At 37.6% G+C, this 18,774-nt stretch overlaps 1 protein-coding gene across 4 annotated transcripts in view; it reads right to left on the bottom strand.

The window, feature by feature from the left end:
• Positions 1 to 18,774, bottom strand: part of SMYD3 (SET and MYND domain containing 3) — a 764,618-nt gene that overhangs the window by 492,221 nt on the left and 253,623 nt on the right. The window lies entirely within an intron of this gene.

The following is an 18,774-nucleotide window of genomic DNA, read 5'->3' as shown; positions in this document are numbered from 1 at the left end:
AATGTGGCTACGGGTTACCGTATTTGATAGTGCAGTTCTAATACATACGTAGAGCAAATCACAGCAAATCAATCTCTCATGGTATAGTATCTGTCTCAGTTACTCAGCTTCCTAACTTTGACAGAACTATTTATCATATGATGTACATTTTCAACTAAATACTTCCATTTAGGTAAGTCTCTAATATATTCTATCCCAGAGAATTTTTCCAATTACAGACTTAGTATACTCTCGGCCAGTGAGTTCTGTGGGTTGCTGCTGAGCATGGTATTTGATGTGCCCAGATTCTTGTCTTCATCCATTCCTGAGAGCAGTCTTTTATTCTCTAAAACTATCAATCATTCTTACTCTTCTCTCTCATCCCAGCTGACATGCCACTTTCAAAGAGGTACATTTTCTCTTGTTTCCTGCTTTTTTGATTTAGCTGTGGACACATGGAGAGTGTAATAAACAGCTTGTCCAGCAAGGAGCCTCTGAAGTCACTGGGCAGTAGGTATCAGCATCAGCAATAGATCCATATAATAAAGTAAGTAAATATATATCCCTACTATATGGAAGAGTGTAATACATAAAAGCATGTGATATAACAGATTTTAGGCACCAATAATTTTTTACAGTATTCAGACAAGTTTCTACATAGTAACTATAAACGACATGTTAAAAATTATTTTCTGGTCATTGCTATAATGTACACACACATTCCAATGGATACGCAGAAGAAAGAAATGTCTTTAAACTGCAAGGGAAAAATCAAAATAACATCACGAAACACTTCATAATATCCTAGAGATAACATCTCTTAAGTCATCTGGGGCTCCAGTTGTTCATCAGAAACAGCACTTGACACAAAAAGCCACAATGTGAATGATAATCACTGCTTTGGGTACAAATCTGTACAGATTACATGCATGATCCAATATGAGCCAACTTCTCACAGCAAATCAATGTTTCAAAAGGAAGGGCACAACCAGTGTTGATTTTATGTTAAGGAGAGGAAATCAAACGAAAGGGGGAAAAGTGCCATGAAAATCCTTATGCTCCAGTTTCGTTTTTCCTTGGGAGCACTGAAGAGATTTTAGGAAATGTAGCCTAATTTTGCTATGGTGACAGTTGGAACACTTGAGATCACAGTCCAGGAGAAGCACAGCATCCATTCTCTCATTGCAGCACTTTGATCCTTTCCGAGTCTAACTTAAAAGCCATAATTTTTAATGCAGATGAGAATACATACATTGAGATTTGGGAATAATTAGAACATCTATATTTATAATAAATCCAATGCCTGATTCTTCCTTTGGAAGCTCTTTTGTGACATGAAGCTTACTCAGTGGTTAGGGGGTTAATGAATGAAATGGATCACTGGACTGAAAATAAAAATCACTATTTAAAAAGAAGGCGACACCAGGTGAATTAGGCACTACATAATACTGTAACCACTGAGAATTCTCAACAGTAAAATAAAGCCCTGTAGTCCCAGCATTTTCATTAGTTTTCCAGTAGTGCTGGATGCAGTGTGAATTTCAATGAGGTGAGAAGCAGTGGCTGCTCCCTTTAAAGAACATATACCACACACAGGAGAGAACATATACCATATACCACACAGAAGAAAGAACATATACCATATACCACACAGAGGAGAAGCACCCCTTCAATTCACACTGAGATGAACATATGCCACACAGAGAAGAAGCACTCCTTCAGTTCATACTGTGATGGCTATTGACCTATCCATGCCATTGTGTATTTTACATTTGAGTATCTTAAAATATTTCATATAATAGAATATTGCGTTTTACTTGTAAGAAATGTTAATCACCTAGCATAATAAACCATGCTACACTGTAAATGTTAATTTAAAAATAATATATGCAAATCAGTGAAAGCTAGACAATAAACCTCTGTAACTACACAATTTGGAACTAGAATTATATATTGTATTTAAATATATCTATTTAAACCAATTCAAAAGCAACATAAGGAGTGACTAAAACCTGTAAAAAGGAAGGAAAATCAGGTTATTACCCATGAGATTGCTTCAGTTCAAAAGGAGAAAGCAGGAGTGGGTGTGAAAATGCACAGATTACTGAAAAGTGGAATGTGGCGTTAAACCAAATCTTACAAAATGGACTCACGTTTTACTTTGCATTAGGTTCCTATTCTCCTAGTATCAAAACTAGTAGGTCTTTTGAGCTACTAACTTAGTTAAACTAAAAGTCAAACATTTCACTAATAGACCTGCCTCTAAGTCTAAGGTTGAGGCAGAAGGTATACAATCATAGAAGAAAAAACATGACTTAACAGAGCTTTCCCCATTGTAATTGGAAAGTGTCATAAATCCTCTATTAGTTTCTGACCTAACCACCCTATACTTAGTCATTCCAGTTCCCCAAAATTGAAGAATTATTCTCAATTTCTACTGGAATATAAATAATACATCACCTTCTAGCCAGATAACTATGTCCTTCTTAAATATGCTGCAAAAGAGTTATCTATTGTGGAGAACGTAGAATTATAAAATACAACCCCACTCTCAAGTTACTTATAATCCGGTTAGCAATACGTAACTATAAAGATAAACACAGTTGTGGGTCTCAGCTGGGCAACAGTAAGGCTCTGCAGGATGTCTAGATAGACAGGTAGGTAGACAGACAAAAAGACATCTCGGGTGAGCCATCTTCAGCTCACAGGCAGTATCAGACTCACAGTAGTACCACTCCAAAACAGAGCTTCCCTCCCCAGCATTCTGTATGCCACAGATTATGCTAGAACTTCTATTTGAATTTTTCTTCTAGAGCAAATTCCTAACCTCTCCTCTAGGAAGGGGGGGGTGCTGGGGAAACAGCCCTTGGGGTCTTTTCAAGGGGTTCACAGACCCTTGCAAGCTCTCAGCTCTCTCTACAGCTGTGCTGTCCGTGGAAATCATGAGCCACTGAGTGGCTACTGGGCACCTGAAATATGGCTAGTGCGACTGAGAAACTGAATTTTTTATTTAATTTAATGAACTTAAACAGCCACATATGGCTAATGACTACAATACTAGAAACAAGATATAAAACATTTCCATCATCACAGAAAGCACTACTCCACAGAGGAAAGACTTATTCTAATTGGATATATACATTCCTGAAAAACATGATATATAAAATTTTAGAACATGAGGGCTCATAAGGCAGAACACTCAAACCCCATACGATATTATAACCGAATCCCTAAAAAAGTAATAATCCCAATTTTTAAAACTAACACCATTTTTAAAAGACATTTAATTCTTAATAAAGAAATATTACGATAAATAACTATACATTTAATCATTTATTTATGGATAAATGAATGAATGAATGACAGGGTCTCACACTGTTTGTTGTCCAGGCTGGTGTGCCCTGGGGCAGTAATAGCTCACTGCAGCCTCAACCTCCTGGGCTCAGGCAATCCTCCTGCCTCAGCCTCCCAGCAGCTGGGATTATAGGCACATCCCACCACACCTGGCTAATTTTTTTAATGTTTTTATAGAGATGGCATCTCCCTATGTTACCCAGGCTGGTCTCCAATTCTGGGGCTAAAGCAATCCACCCACCTCAGCCTCCGAAAGTGCTGGGATTACAGGTATGAGTCACTATGCCCAGCCAACTATACATTTAAAGGTTAAAGTAGCTTGAAAGAAGGTTGTAAGAAAGGTATCTAAATTCTGAAAATGCACAAAGACTGGGAATAACTATGACCAAACCAAACGAGAGACAAGGGGTCTCGGGCTCACTGTGTTCCTCCATTCCTCCACCTTGCTGGGCTGTGCTGGTGTTGACTGCACTTTGGATTTAGCTGCTACTTGATAAAGAAAACCATTAATACGTCAAGAAAAATCATTCAATAAGCCAAAGAGATGGGCACCTTAACAGCACCCCCATTTGTCAATTCTGTATGAATTAATTCTTGTGATAGAAACATGAGTAGGAGCAGAAAAGACTTCACTTGGCATACATGTTCTCTGTGTGCGTTCCCTCACACTCCCTGATATAACTGCTCACAGCTCCACTCCCATCTCAGTCTATCAAAAAAACTATGCCCGTTGCTCAAGGCTTTTCTCAGTGGATACCTTCCCCTTATTAAGCCTTTCTGGATCGTCACCCCCAACCAAGATATGAGGAAGACAGACTTTTTTCCCCAAAGATATTTTTACTGACACTTCACATTAAATTGAACACATACTTATCATTACTGTTTTATTAGTTATTTTAGAGGTGGCTTAGGAAGGCTGCTGGAAATTCAAGGGGGAAAACTAAAGCTTGCCAAGGCTTTGTAACGTCTCTTCCAGCTGGATTTTAGTCCTAACTCTGCCATCAGCTTCCTGGTTAATCTCAGGTAGGTCACTCCCTCCCCGATTCTGGGCTTCAATCTCATTTTTCAAAAACATATTTATTATTGTAACTTTTAAATGACTTTTTAAAAGCCCCTGTAAACCTCTAGTATGTATAGAACTTTAAAAAGTTGAAGGGAGAATAGCCTTCTAGACTTTTTGCCACATGAATATATACAAAAGCATTTTAAACTGAATTAGATCATGCCATCCATACCATACTGTGACTTAGTTTACTGTATTCACTTAAAACTTGATTTCAGTACACAAAGAAATCTCCTGCAGTTGTTTTACCTGCTGCAGTATTAGAAAAAAAAGTAATTTAACAATCCCCTACTGATTAAAGTACTATTTGAATGTTTAAGCTTTTCTTAAAACTGGGAAAGTAATACATGCATTTTTTTTTTTTTTTTTGAGACAGAGTCTCGCTCTGTCACCCAGGCTGGAGTGCAGTGGCGCGATGTCAGCTCACTGCAAGCTCCGCCTCCTGGGTTTATGCCATTCTCCTGCCTCAGCCTCCCGATTAGCTGGGACTACAGGCGCCGCCACCTCGCCCGGCTAGTTTTTTGTATTTTTAGTAGAGACGGGGTTTCACCGTGTTAGCCAGGATGGTCTCGATCTCCTGACCTCGTGATCCGCCCGTCTCGGCCTCCCAAAGTACTGGGATTACAGGCTTGAGCCACCGCGCCCGGCCGCATTTTTTTTAAGTAGTGAAAATTTTCCTTTTCCTAATACACCCTTTCCTAGGGGATAAAATTTTCTAAAGAGTATCTTCTGTTTTTTCATTCTTCTGATAGATACCACTGGGGTTTCTTTCTCTGTTTTTGAGACCAGGTCTTGCTCTGTTGACCAGGATGAAGTGCAGTGGCACGATCTTGGCTCACTGCAGCCTCAACTTCCTGGGCTCAAGCAATCCTCACACCTCAGCCTCCTCAGTAGTTGTTTTTGTTGTTGTTGTTGAGATGGGTATCGTCATGTTACCCAGGCTGGACTCAAACTCCTGAGCTCAAGCAATGTGCCCGCCTCAGCCTCCGAAAGTGCTGCGATGACAGGAGTGTGCCACCACACCTGGCCAGGTTTCACCGATGTGTTCCTGTGTTTATTTCCTGATTTTTGTTATAGCATTATTTTACACTGTCAGTGTTTATTTTTAAGCCATTAAATTGTATTCCATAACTAGATCCCAGACCTCCGTGCTTTCTCAGCTGATTTTTGGAGACTGAGAATCAATAGGCAGCATTTACAATATTATAATTATATATCTATTACTCACTGTAGAACTAAGTATTGTGGAACAGCTCCACAGAGGAGGAAATGCAATCCTACGCCATTCAACTTCTCCTGTTTGAAAGAAAATATCCCAAGAGTCAAGGTCAAGTAGATTTCATTTTAATTATTTTGCTTTTCTTCACTTTACCTGCAATTCTTACACCTCAGATTATCTTCTTTCTTGGATTCCTCTACCATTTCATTGGAGAAACTCCTCACATATATTTTTTCATATAAGACGCCTAGATAATTATATAATAAATAGCTTTTATTCATGCATATTTGAGTATCATTGCCTCCTTACTTAGCAAATACCTTTGGCTACATGAGATTTTTGGTTCAAAGTTATTTTCTTTCAGAACTTTAAAAGTACTGTCCCATGATCTTCTGGAATTAAATGCTGCTTATGAGAAATTTGATTTTAGTCCAGTTCCTGTATGTTTTGTCACTTATTTTTTTCCCTCTAGGGGAATATGTAGGCATATATATTTTTTTATTCCATTGAGTTCTAAAATTTTACTAGGAATAATTGAGTTTGTTACTTTTTTAAATCATGTGATCCAATACATAGTGAGCCCTTTCAATCTGAAGAATTACAAGGTTTTTTTCAGCTTTGTGAAGAATGCTTTTATCATTTCATTAATTATTTCCACCCCTCTATCTTAACTATCACCTGCCTCTGGAAATCCTATTAGAAAGACATTGGTCTTCACAGATCTTAATCCCCAAATCTCTTATTTCCCAAATTATCCATTAATCAGTTCTACTGTATATTCTACATATGAATATTCTGGGAGGTTTCCTGAACTTTCCTTTCAAAAATCAGCCTTTGGCTAAATCTATTTTATTTGTTGGCCCATATATCAAATGTTTTATTATGCAATTGTTGTAATTCTTGGGAAAAGTTTTAACGATTTCAATATTGTTTTGAACCTTACTTTGAAAGGTTGGTGTAGAAAGAATTCTTACTTGACGGACAAAGAACACAAGAGATTGAGAGTTAAAATCAGAAAGAAATTACATTCTAGAGGTTTTGTAAAAGCTGGGGTTTTTTTTCTTATTTTTAAAAAAATAAATAAAAGCCAACCCTTGAATCTTTGTTGGGCATGGTGGCAAATGTCTATAGTCCCAGATACTTGGGAGGCTGAAGCAAGAGGATCGGCTGAGGCCAGGTGATTATTTTTATATATATATATACACACATACATACACACACACACACACACACACACACACACGAGTCCCATTTAAAAAATGTTTTATTTCATGAATATCTCTTGTACATGGGAAACTGTCACAAAGCACTTTCTTCACCTTTTACTGCACTCTAAAAATAGACTATACATAAAAGAGGTTAGTTACAGTTCCCAAGTCCACTCCTCATCACTCATTTCCCGTACCTAAAGGAATCCAAGGACAGTTAAATGCAAATTCATTGTACTTTTCGCCTTTTTGAGTGACCCCATTTTATAGGTATCTTGGGTCTACTTGCACATCAGAATTTTCCATTGTGAAATGCTGACTCAACTCACTAGAGAGAAGGATTCTACTTGTGAATGTGGAAAAAAAAAATCCTGACTTTTTAGATCATTTTCCCTATTCACTCTGGATAATACCACTGTATAAATAGGATTTGATGCATGCAAAGCAGCTATCTGAAAGGATCGGTAGTATATACTAGAAGTACTTATTATAGTATTTGTAAATGCCTTATTAACGGCAAAATAGCATTAAAACCATCATGGTATGTACCCCAGCTAACTCAATTTGGCAGTGAAAGATGCTATATCAGTCTGTTATGGCAGATATAAAACATATACCATAAGAGTAGATCCTTGGCATATGTAATCAAAGTTACTTTTGCTTTATATTTTCTAGTTGTATAAAAAGGGGATAAGAAGCACTCCTAACACTGTTTTCACTGGACTTTTTCACAGTGCCTTCTGTTGCCTACTATAAACAGTTACATATATCTTCTTTTACTATCTAGCTACAACAGTTTTCTGTATATAAAAATTTTTCCACTCTATCATGAATTGGGTTTATATGGACTCCACCTAAACATTATTCATGAACTATTCTGAACACATACAAAATGATACCCCAATGGTCTTCAAAATGCTGAAGTTTTAATTTTCGTTAATTCTGCTATCAAGCCAGGCAAAGCATTCATCTCAGCGAGGCAGCCTGCCTCTTAGGCACCATTAATGTTTCAGACTTTCATGAATTCCGCTATGGCCAAATAGACCAGGAACCTGAACTCCATAGACTTCCTATAAGAATTCAGCAGCTACTGCCTTTTTTTTTTTTTTTAAGTTTTATTTCCAAGATGAAGTTTAAAAATAAGAATAAAAACTGGAAACAGGCCAGGCGTGGTGGCTGAGGCAAGCAGATCACTTGAGCCCAGGAGTTGCAGACCAGCCTGGACAACATGGCAAAACCCTGTCACTACTAAAAATACAAACATTAGCCGGGTATGGTGGCACATGCCTGTAATCCCAGCTACTCGGGAGGCTGAGGCACAAGCATCTCTTGAACCTGAGAGGGAGAGGCTGCAGTCAGCCAAGATTGCGCCACTGCACTCTAGCCTGGATGACAGAACGAGACTCTGTATCCAAAAACAAAAAATAAAACAAAACAGAAATACTGGGAATAAAAGTATTTTTGAAATACATAGATCCTCTTTTATTAAGAGGCAGATATCTCACACTTAGGAAATCTCAACCCTAAAAGAGAGAAATGAAATAGAAATTTTACACATCAAAACAAAAGTTAAAATACTTCAAAAATAAGAGATTTTTATCTAAGAAATTAAAATTTCAGATTTAACGTGGAAAACATCTGGAAAATGTTGTGATTATGAATAAGCCTTACGACATTTCTGCATCGCTCTTGACTTATAGACCTATTTCCCTAAATTAATATTCATTCTACACCAATGAACCACTAAAGGCCTTGTTCACCAAGATTCCAGAGGTGACTTCTATTCATACTTTGCTATGAATACACCAAACTGTATGAAAAGTTCGTTTTTTTCCATTTCTGTAAATACAAGTTTAATAAAATACAACCACAGATAACACACGAGGCCAATGTCTCAGTCAATTACCAACTTAGCCGCGCTTTCCTGTCCAAGAAATTCATTTGTTGTTGGTGACGGTTGTGATGAAATAATTTATTTACTTATTTTTCAATCGGTTTTCATGAAATATTTGCTCCAGTATGTTCCATGTAGGTGTTGAAAAACATTACAGTATTTTGTTGTTCTTACACACTAAGACATTGAGTTCTATCAGACAACGATCTTACTTTTATTCTAGCTGCCAGAAAAGTCACAGCTAAAGTTTACATTCAATTATGGTGGCTTTCTTTAGGTAAAAAAAATTAATAAAACTTTCTTCTCTTCCCCTTTACTACCTAACTTTTGCCTTTGTTCTAACGGTATGATCATTGCTCTTACTGTATCTGTAGTTCTATTTTAAGTTAGAAGTGAGGACTCTGGACATTGCTCTAGTTATTCAAATGAGCTTCTATGTGGAGTATAAAAACATACTTTTCTACTGGAAAGTGAGTCTATTTGAATAGCTAGGACTTCTGTTGTAACAGAAAGGGTACCAATCCCAAGTAATGCAATTTCTGAAATGAAGTCATTATCAGAAGTGGAGTACATTATTTCAAGTGAGTAAAACGTATGAAGAATGAATTGTTCATATTCTGTGTTATGTAGGTATCTGTTATGGTCAAGGAAGCTTGAAGCTTCAAACATCAAATGCAATAGGAATACCACCTACTGGACACTTTATAATATGCATTAATAGTATATTTATGATTTTATTTCATTTCTAAAACGGCCCTATGAAGTTATTTTTAGCATTTTCATTTTACCTATGTGGAAACTGAGCCACAGAGAAGATGCCCAAATAACAGTATTTCTGCAAAAATCAAAACCCAATTTGCCTGACTCCAATATTTACACTGCTTAATATAATTATAGTCTCACATAGGGATGAATTCAATTATTCAGATAATTAAAATGTTTTTTTAAAGAAAATAATATTCAGCACATTTCTTGGTTAGGTATATGTTAAAATACCAAGATACACATGGAACGACTAAATCAACTAAGACTCAATGCTCTTTGTAAACAACTCTCTTATTAGATCTGAATGTTACAGAAATGGAAACTTCATTTGGCACCTGATCTGAATCCAGGTCGCTACTCTGTAGTCAGCTGTATTGTATGACTTTGCACTGAGCCCCAGAGGAACCACAATGAAAAATTAGCTGCTCAGCGTAACAAATTGCCAGATGCTGGACTCGAGTAGGTAATGACATTTCAAAGTATGTGTGCAAGCATAGAAGGAAATTCTGAGGTCCCAGATCTCAAACTTTATGTGTTATAAGCAAAACGCTAAAATCTCAAGTTCCCTTTTTCAAAATTAATTAAATATATAACTTTTTGTTTGGCAAAATGCTTCCTAAAGTAAATAGAAACGACAGTTAACACTTTTTATTTTCTAGCTAAGAGTCACTTATTGCCTTCAAAAAAATAAATTCTCCTAGTAGATTACAAAATTTGCTTTGAAAAATTTTAGAAGACTTTTATCCTTAAAAAATCCAGGTAGTAAGAGAACCTGGATAAGCATTGCCTGGATTAGCGAGCTGTTATGAGAAAACACTATCTCAGCAGTAAGTTTTCATGAGTGACGAGAACATACCCTTTCCTGCTTCACTCTCCCCTACCACCAGAATCCCTCTTATCACCTTGCTGAAGTCAGTGGTTGCAGAGATTCATTCTGTTGATGCAAGGTTGGGTTTCAACTAAAATAGTTAACAGTGAGAGAGCATATCTCTTTTGAAATTGTATTTGGAGTAAAAGACTCAGATACTGAGTCACTGATGAGGTGTTTGGGGGAAATTGTTTCATAAAACTGAAAAACAACCATGAGAAAATAAGGTTGGAGCCAATATGACAAGAACTGATGATTTAGGGATTCTTCCCAGACTGTTCTGACCACATAATCAAATCATGCCCTCTAACCACACAAGACACACAAGGAAAGTCCGGTCACAAAACAGATGCTGGCCTCTGACACACTCATTTTTGAATTTTGAAGGGATTTCACAAGATTTCAAATCTGCCCAGATCATCTCAAAATTGTTTACTTCTAAACTTGAAATGTCTCCAAACAGAGACTTTTTGGAAAGTCATTTGGGCAGGTCGTTTGTTCCCGTTATCAATTACTGGTCAGTATTTACGTAGTTCTCTTCCGATGTCAAAGCTGCCCCTGACCTTCCTCTTGCTCATGCTCTAATTGTGTTATTAGTCAGGCTCCAAAGCCTGGGTGCAGCTCCATTTACCACATCTTCTGGGCCAGTGATGCAAGCTCTCTGACTTATTTATTTATTTATTTATTTTATTGAGACAGAGTCTCGCTCTGTCACCCAGGCTGGAGTGCGGTGGCCCGATCTTGGCTCACTGCAAGCTCCACCTCCCAGGTTCAAGTGATTCTCCTGCCTCAGCCTCCCGAGTAGCTGGGACTATAGGCACCGCCACCATGCCCGGCTAATTTTTTGCATTTTTAGTAGAGATGGGGTTTCACTGTGTTAGCCAGGCTGGTCTCGATCTCCTGACCTCGTGATCCACCCGCCTCGGCCTCCCAAAGTGCTGGGATGACAGGCATGAGCCACCGCTCCCGGCCGCTCTCTGGCTTCTTTTACCCAATTCATAGTGTTTCTCGGAGGGTCAAATAAGATCAAGAACAAGATGCGAAAACTACAAAATGCATTAAAAAATAGGTGACTATTGGGATTTTTTTTAGTATTTGATTTTTTTACAGTATGATAATTGCTTTTTGTTTGTTCGCTTGTTTTTGAGACAGTCTCACTCTGTCACACAGGCTGGAGTAAAGTGGTGCGATCTCGGCTCATCGCCTCCCACGTTTAAGCGATTCTCCTGCCTCAGCCTTCCAGGTAGCTGGGATTACAGGCACACACCACCACACCTGGCTAATTTTTGTATTTTTAGTAGAGATAAGGTTTCACCATGTTGGCCAGGCTGGTCTTGAACTCCTGACCTTAAGTGATCCGCCTGCCTCAGCCTCCCAAAGTGCTGGGATTATAGACACGAGCCACCACACCCAGCCTGATTATTGTTTGATACGCCACATAAAACACAGAAAATACAACATAAAAATGGAAACTATTAAACAATTATTTCAGTTTTTAATTCACAAAAAAAGTGCCCAGTATGGATCCTAGTTTTTTTTTTTTTTTTTTTTTTTGTAATTTCCTAAATGTACTGGAATAAAATATTTCTGAAAAAATAAGCTCTATAAAAATTTTCAATTAAGGTCATATTTGATCATCATAGTAGTACAGCCAGACAAAACACTTTTACCTAAAGTAACATGAAAAATGTAATTTCTCTTTCACCCTTAAAAACCGTGTGTTTGTATTTATGTACTTTTAAAACTTGTTTCTTATCAACTAATAAGATCAGGTCCCATTAAGTCTATTGATCTCAACTTTCACTGTAATATCTGCTTTGGCAACTGTTCCTTAGGTACAATGTTCTCCAAACTCAAGAGTTATTTCCCCATTGGATAAGTAATTTCGTACTGTTTATATTAAACTTTATCTCTTTTCTTCTAAGAGCAGTTCCCCCAGGTAGTCAAGTCTGATCCATGTTAGCTTACTTTCAAATTAAGTCACCTTCTCGCCTGACACAATTATAGAGCACATTAATAACTGCAGGCACCTGCAGAATAAATTCAAACGCATTCCTTTCGCTCCCCCTCTCTTGATATATACCTGCAAAACTGTCTAAAAATCCTATAAAATCTAAAATTCAAAAATGGTCTTCTCTACATTCCTATGTTCCTCCTTACTGATACCAGGTTCTAACACCATGTCTTCTAATATCTGGCAACACTATCTCATCCCTTCTCACGCTGTGATTACTGTGACTGCTGAAACCTCATTTTCATAGCCTAACATTCAAGTCTTCAATTGTTGCTTGACAAACTCAGTTGTCATGGGATATCTACCTAAAGCAAACAACTAAATTCAGTACACTATTTTCAGTGACTGCAAAACTGTAATACACAATACAGACATTTTTCACATAAACTAGGTGTAAAGATACAATGCTCACACTTCATATGAGAATATTTTATTTCTAGAAGTAAATCCTCACCAGTCCAAACACGTAAGTTTACAGAAAGTCAGTAAGACATCATACATTTATACAGCACCTTGAACACCACAAAAGCTGCTCACTGATAACATGAGAAATAATCAATAGGCTTATAACACTGCCAAAATGGTAGCAGAGTGTTGTGTGTCTATTGAGTCTGAAATTAAATTGCAATTTAAGGTCCATCTCTTAAAGCTATACTCATGTATTTAGAACTCTATCAAACAAAACCAGAGAAAAATTACTTCGACGTACAGCTTTTAAAGATGACTATGAAACGTTGGACAATAACTACAACTCTCCCGAGTCAAACTTGTAAAGGGCAACCACCTTTTAATGATAGTGAATTGCTTTAAGAGAGCAATAAACTAAAATGTAAACCGAAAGCCCACTATCCTACGTTCTTTTACAAATTACATACACCAGCAACGTTTTGAGACTCAAAATTAATTTATTTCACTCAATCCTAGGTATAAGTTTGGCAATTTGTTTCAGATGCTATTTTCTTTAATTTTGGGGGTACATAGTAGGTGCATATATTTATGGGCTATATAAGATGTTCTGATGCAAGCATGCAATGTGAAATAAGGATATCAACAAGAATGGGGTATCCATCCCCTAAAACATTTGTCCTTTGGGCTAAATGTCATTTCTTAACGTCAAGAAAATGGACAGACAGAACCAACATCGATTTGATGAATTAGGTGAAAAAAGTCCATCTGAGTTGGGAGCAGGGGTTGTGTTCCTGGATTCGGGTTGTTGGAGCAGCATCAAAAGGCTTCACAGGGGAACATTCTTTTCTGATCAAGGAAAGTAGTGGGGGTGACTTCAAATGGCAGTGACTTTACTTGGAATATTTACAGGTAAGTTGCAAATATAAAACATCTTCCACAGAGTGTTACTTTGTAATTGGGGCTCAGCTCAAGTGCAAGAACCTCCAGCCTACAGCTTTGGTAGGTGTCTCAAACACTGTGCCCAGCTACTCTGAATGGCTTATATATAATGATAATAAAAGAGAACGTAGTGTTTGTTAAGTGCCAGGCACAACGACAGGTATAGTACCAGATAGAAACTGTTATTATAACCATTTGACAGATAAAAACACTAAAGCACAGGGAGATTAGTAAATTTCCCAAGGTCACATAGACAGTGAGCAGTATGAAGAAAACATATGTATAATTGCATTGACTCTAAAATATTATAAATGTATTCTGTTAAAGGTTTCTGCTTTACAAAAAATCCATGCCTTTTTAAAAGTAGCTTTTTTCTCAGGTTCACTTACAGCAAGACTTTATTACATATTAACTTATCACTGGGTACAAACCACCTGGTTCTCATGAGGTCTGTCCTGATTACTGTAAGGACTGTTGTATATGAGGTAGAGGCATTTTTTCATTATTATTATTTCCCAAAACTTATAGGATTTGTGTACAGCAGTTGCAGACTATGTCTGAAATAGTTCTATTCACATAACAATAATGACATTTAAGTATTCACTAACAGAACAAAGCCTGTTACTATGGTAAATAAATACACACAGTTCTGTTACAGAGCATAGAAGTCATCAAGTAGATAATATTTTTTCATTAGACACTAAAACTTGTGACCTGCCAACAGCATAAAATAATGTTTAATATTTAATATCATGTGATGACAATATTCAATCAAACACGTATTTCAAATTATATGTTATTTGACATTTCAATTTCAGCTCAAAAGTACTTCTAAAACGGCTGAAAATATGTGCCTGAAAGTGGTGGTTTAAATTTAATAAATGTTTCTGGGATTGTTTTGTTTTGAACTTTAATTTTAGAATCAAGGGGGTACATGCACAGGTTTGTTACTGGGTATATTGCATGATGCCATGGTTTGGGGTACAAATGAGCCCGTCGCCCAGGTGGTGAACACAGTATCCACCAGTTAGGTTTTCAACCCTTGCTCCCTCCCTCCAACCTCTAGTAGTCCCCAGTCTCTGCTGTCGCCACCTTTATGTCCATGAGTACCCAATGTTTAGCTTAGTTCTCACTTCTAAGTGAGAACATGCGGTATTGGTTTTTTGTTCTTGTGCTAATTCACTTAGAATAATGACCTCCAGCTGCATCCATGTTGCTGCAAAGGACATGATTTTGTTCTTTCTTAAGGCCACATTGTATTCTGTGGTGTATATGTACCACATTTTCTTTATCCAGTCTACTGTTGCTAGGCACCTAGGATGATTCCACGTCTCTGCTATTGTGAATAGTGCAGTGATGATTCTTCCAATTCATGAGCACGGAAGGTCTTTCCACTTGTTTGTGTCGTTTCTCATTTCTTTCAGCAGTGTTTTCTAGTTCTTGTAAAAATGTTTTACTTCCTTGGCTGGATGTATTCCTAGGTGTTGTGCGTGGGTATCTCTACTGCAAATGAGACTGGATTCATTATTTGGCTCTCAGTTTGAACGTTATTGGTGTATAGAAACGCTACTGATTTCTGCACAGAGCAATGAACGTGCGAGTATGTGTCTTTTTGGTAAAATTATTTGTTCTTTTTTTTTTTTTTTTTGAGACGGAGTCTCACTCTGTCGCCCGGGCTGGAGTGCAGTGGCCAGATCTTGGCTCACTGCAAGCTCCGCCTCCCGGGTTCACGCCTTCTCCTGCCTCAGCCTCCCGAGTAGCTGGGACTACAGGCGCCGCCACCTCGCCCGGCTAGTTTTTTTTTGTATTTTTTAGTAGAAACGGGGTTTCACCGTGTTAGCCAGGATGGTCTCAATCTCCTGACCTCGTGATCCGCCCGTCTCGGCCTCCCAATAATTATTTGTTTTCTTTTGGATATGTATCTATTAATGGGATTGCTGGATCGAATGGTAGTTCTGCTTCAAGCTCTTTGAGAAACCTCCAACGACTTTCCACAGTGGCTGAACTAGGTTACATTCCCACCCACAACATGTAAGTCTTATTTCCTTTTCTCCTTTTCTCTGCTGCCTCACCAAAATCTGTTGTTTTTTACTTCTTAATAACAGCCATTCTATTTTTAAAAACTTTGTCAGATGTGTAGTTTGCCAATATTTTCTCTCATTCTGTAGATTGTACACTCTGTTGACAGTTTCTTTTGATGTGCAGAAGTTCTTTCGTTTAATTAGGTCCCACTAGTCAATTTCTATTTTTGTTGCAACTGCTTTGGAGGACTTAGCCATAATCTCCCAAAGTCAATATCCAGAATGGTGTTTCCTAGCTTCTTATAGTTTCAGGTCTTAAATTTAAATCTTTTACCCATCTTGAGTTAATTTTTCTATAAGATGAAAGGTCAGGGTCCAGTTCCGTTCTTCTGCCGACGGCTGGCAAGCTGTCCCAGCACCATTCATTGAACAGGGAGTCCTTTCCTCATTGCTTATTTTTGTCTGCTTTGTCAAAGATCAGATGGCTGCAGGTGTATGGCTTTATTTGGGGGTTCTCCACCCTGTTCTGCTGGTCAATGTGTCTGATTTTGTACTAGTACCATGCTGTTTTGGTTACTGTACCCTTATAGTATAGTTTGAAGTCACGTAATGTGATGTCTCTGATTTTGGTCTTTTTGCTTAGGATTGCTTTGGCTACTTGGACTCTTGTTTGGTTCTATGTTAATTTTAGCACACTTCCAATTCTGTGAAAAATGACAGTGGTAGTTTCATAGGAATAGTGTTGGATCTGCAGACTGCTATGGGCGGTATGGCCATTTCAGTGATACTGATTCCTCCAATCCATGAGCATGGAATGCCTTTCCACTTGTTTGTGTCATTTCTGATTTCTTTCAGCAGTGTTTACTAATTCCTGTAAAAATGGTTTACTTCCTTAGTTAGATGTATTCCTAGGTGTTGTATGTGTGTATCTCTACTGCAAATGAGACTGGATTCATTATTTGGCTCTCGGTTTGAACGTTATTGGTGTATAAAAGTGCTACTGATTTCTGCACACTTATTTCGCATTTTCCTGAAACTTTACTGAAGTCATAGATCAGTTTCAGGAGCCTTTTGGCGGAGTCTTTGGGACTTTATAGGTATATAATTACATCATCTGCAAAGAGAAATACCTTCACTTCTTCTTTTCCTAACCGGATGCCTTTTCTTTTTTTCTCTTGACTAACTGCTCTGGCTAGCACTTCCAGGACTATGTAAGCTTTCTCCGCATCCATTGGGGATGATCATATGATCTTTATTTTTAATACTGTTTACGTGGTGAATCACACTTTTTGATTTGCATATATTGAATCAACTTTCATCCCAGGAACGAAGCCTACTTGATCGTGGTGAATAAAGTTTTTGATGTGCTGTTGTATTTGGTTTACTAGTGTGTTGTTATAGATTTTTGTGTTTATGTTCATCATGGATATTGGCTTGCCATTTTCTTTTTTGTTGTGTCTTTGCCAGGTTTGGTATGACGGTAACACTGGCTTGGCATAGTTTCAAAATTGGTAGCAGTTCCTATTTGTATAATACATCTGGCAGAAAATCCATTTGTCTGGGGCTTTTTTTTTTTTTTTTTTGGTTGGTAGGTTTTAAATTACTGATTCAATGTCAGAACTCAATACTGTTCTCTTCAGGGTTTCAGTTTCTTCCTGACTCAATCTTAGGGGATGGTATGTGTATTAGTCAGGGTTCTCTTAGAGGGACAGAACTAATAGGATGGATGGATGGATGGATGGATGGATGGATGATGGATGGATGGACAGATGGACAGACAGACAGACAGATGATAGTTAGAAAGGGGAGTTTATTAAGTATTAAGTTACACGATTACAAGGTCCCACAATAGGCTGCAAGCTGAGGAGCAAAGAGAGCCAGTTCAAGTTCCAAAACTGAAGAACTTGGAGTCTGATGTTTGAGGGCAGGAAGCATCCAGCACGGGAGAAAGATGTAGGCGGGGAGGCTAGGCCCATCTCTCTTTTTCACGTTTTTCTGCCTGCTTTATATTCCCTGACAGCTGAATAGATGGTGCCCACAAGATTGAGGGTGGCTCTGCCTTCCCCAGCCAACTGACTCAAATGTTAATCTCTTTTGGCAACACCCTCACATACACACTCAGTATCAATACTTTGTATCCTTCAATCCAATCAAGTTCACACTTAGTATTAACCATCATGGTGTATTTCCAGGAATTCATCCATTTCCTCTAGATTTTCTAGTTTGTGTGCATAGAGGTGTTCATAAGAGTCTTTGAGGATCTTTTGTATTTCTGTGGGATTGGTAGTAATGTCACTTTTGTCACTTCTAATTGTGCTTATTTGAACTTCTTTTTTATTAAGCTAGCTAATGGTCTATCAATCTTGTGTATCCTTTCAAATAACCAACTTTTAGTTTTGTTGATTCTATTAATTTCTGGGTCTCAATTCCATTCAGCTCTGCTCTGATTTTAGTTATTTCTTTTATTCTGCTAGCTTTGAAATGTTTGTTCTTGTTTTTCTAGTTTCTTTAGGTGTGGTATTAGATCATTAAATTGAGATCTTTCTAACTTTCTGTGGTAGGTATTTAGCACTATAAAATTTCCTCTTAACGCTACTTTTGCTGCAACCCCAAGATTTTGGTACCTGTGCCTCTGTTTTCCTTCATTTAAATTTATTTCTGCCTTAATTTCATTGTTTACACAAAAGTCATTGAGGAGCAAGTTGTATAATTTCCATGTAACTGTGGTTTTGAGAGTCCTTTATGGTATTGATTTCTATTTTTATTCCACTGTGGTCTAAGAATATGGTTGGTATGATTTAGATTTTTTCAAATTTATTGAAACTTGCTTTATGGCTGAGCATGTGGTCAATCCTGGAGTATGTTCTAGGTGCAGATGAGAAGAATGTATGTTCTGTGGTTGATGAGTGAAGTGTTCTGTAGATGTCTATTAAGTCCAATTGGTCAAGTGTTGGTTAAGTCCAGAATTTCTTTGTTAGTTTTCTGCCTCAGTGATCTAATACTGACAGTGAGGTGTTGAATTTCCCCACTATTATTGTGTGG

Source organism: Trachypithecus francoisi, unplaced genomic scaffold, assembly GCF_009764315.1.
Source record: "Trachypithecus francoisi isolate TF-2019V2 unplaced genomic scaffold, Tfra_2.0 Lachesis_group5, whole genome shotgun sequence".
NCBI lineage: Eukaryota > Metazoa > Chordata > Mammalia > Primates > Cercopithecidae > Trachypithecus > Trachypithecus francoisi.
Note: the sequence above shows the minus strand (reverse complement) of the source record. Positions and strands in the feature narration are given on the sequence as shown.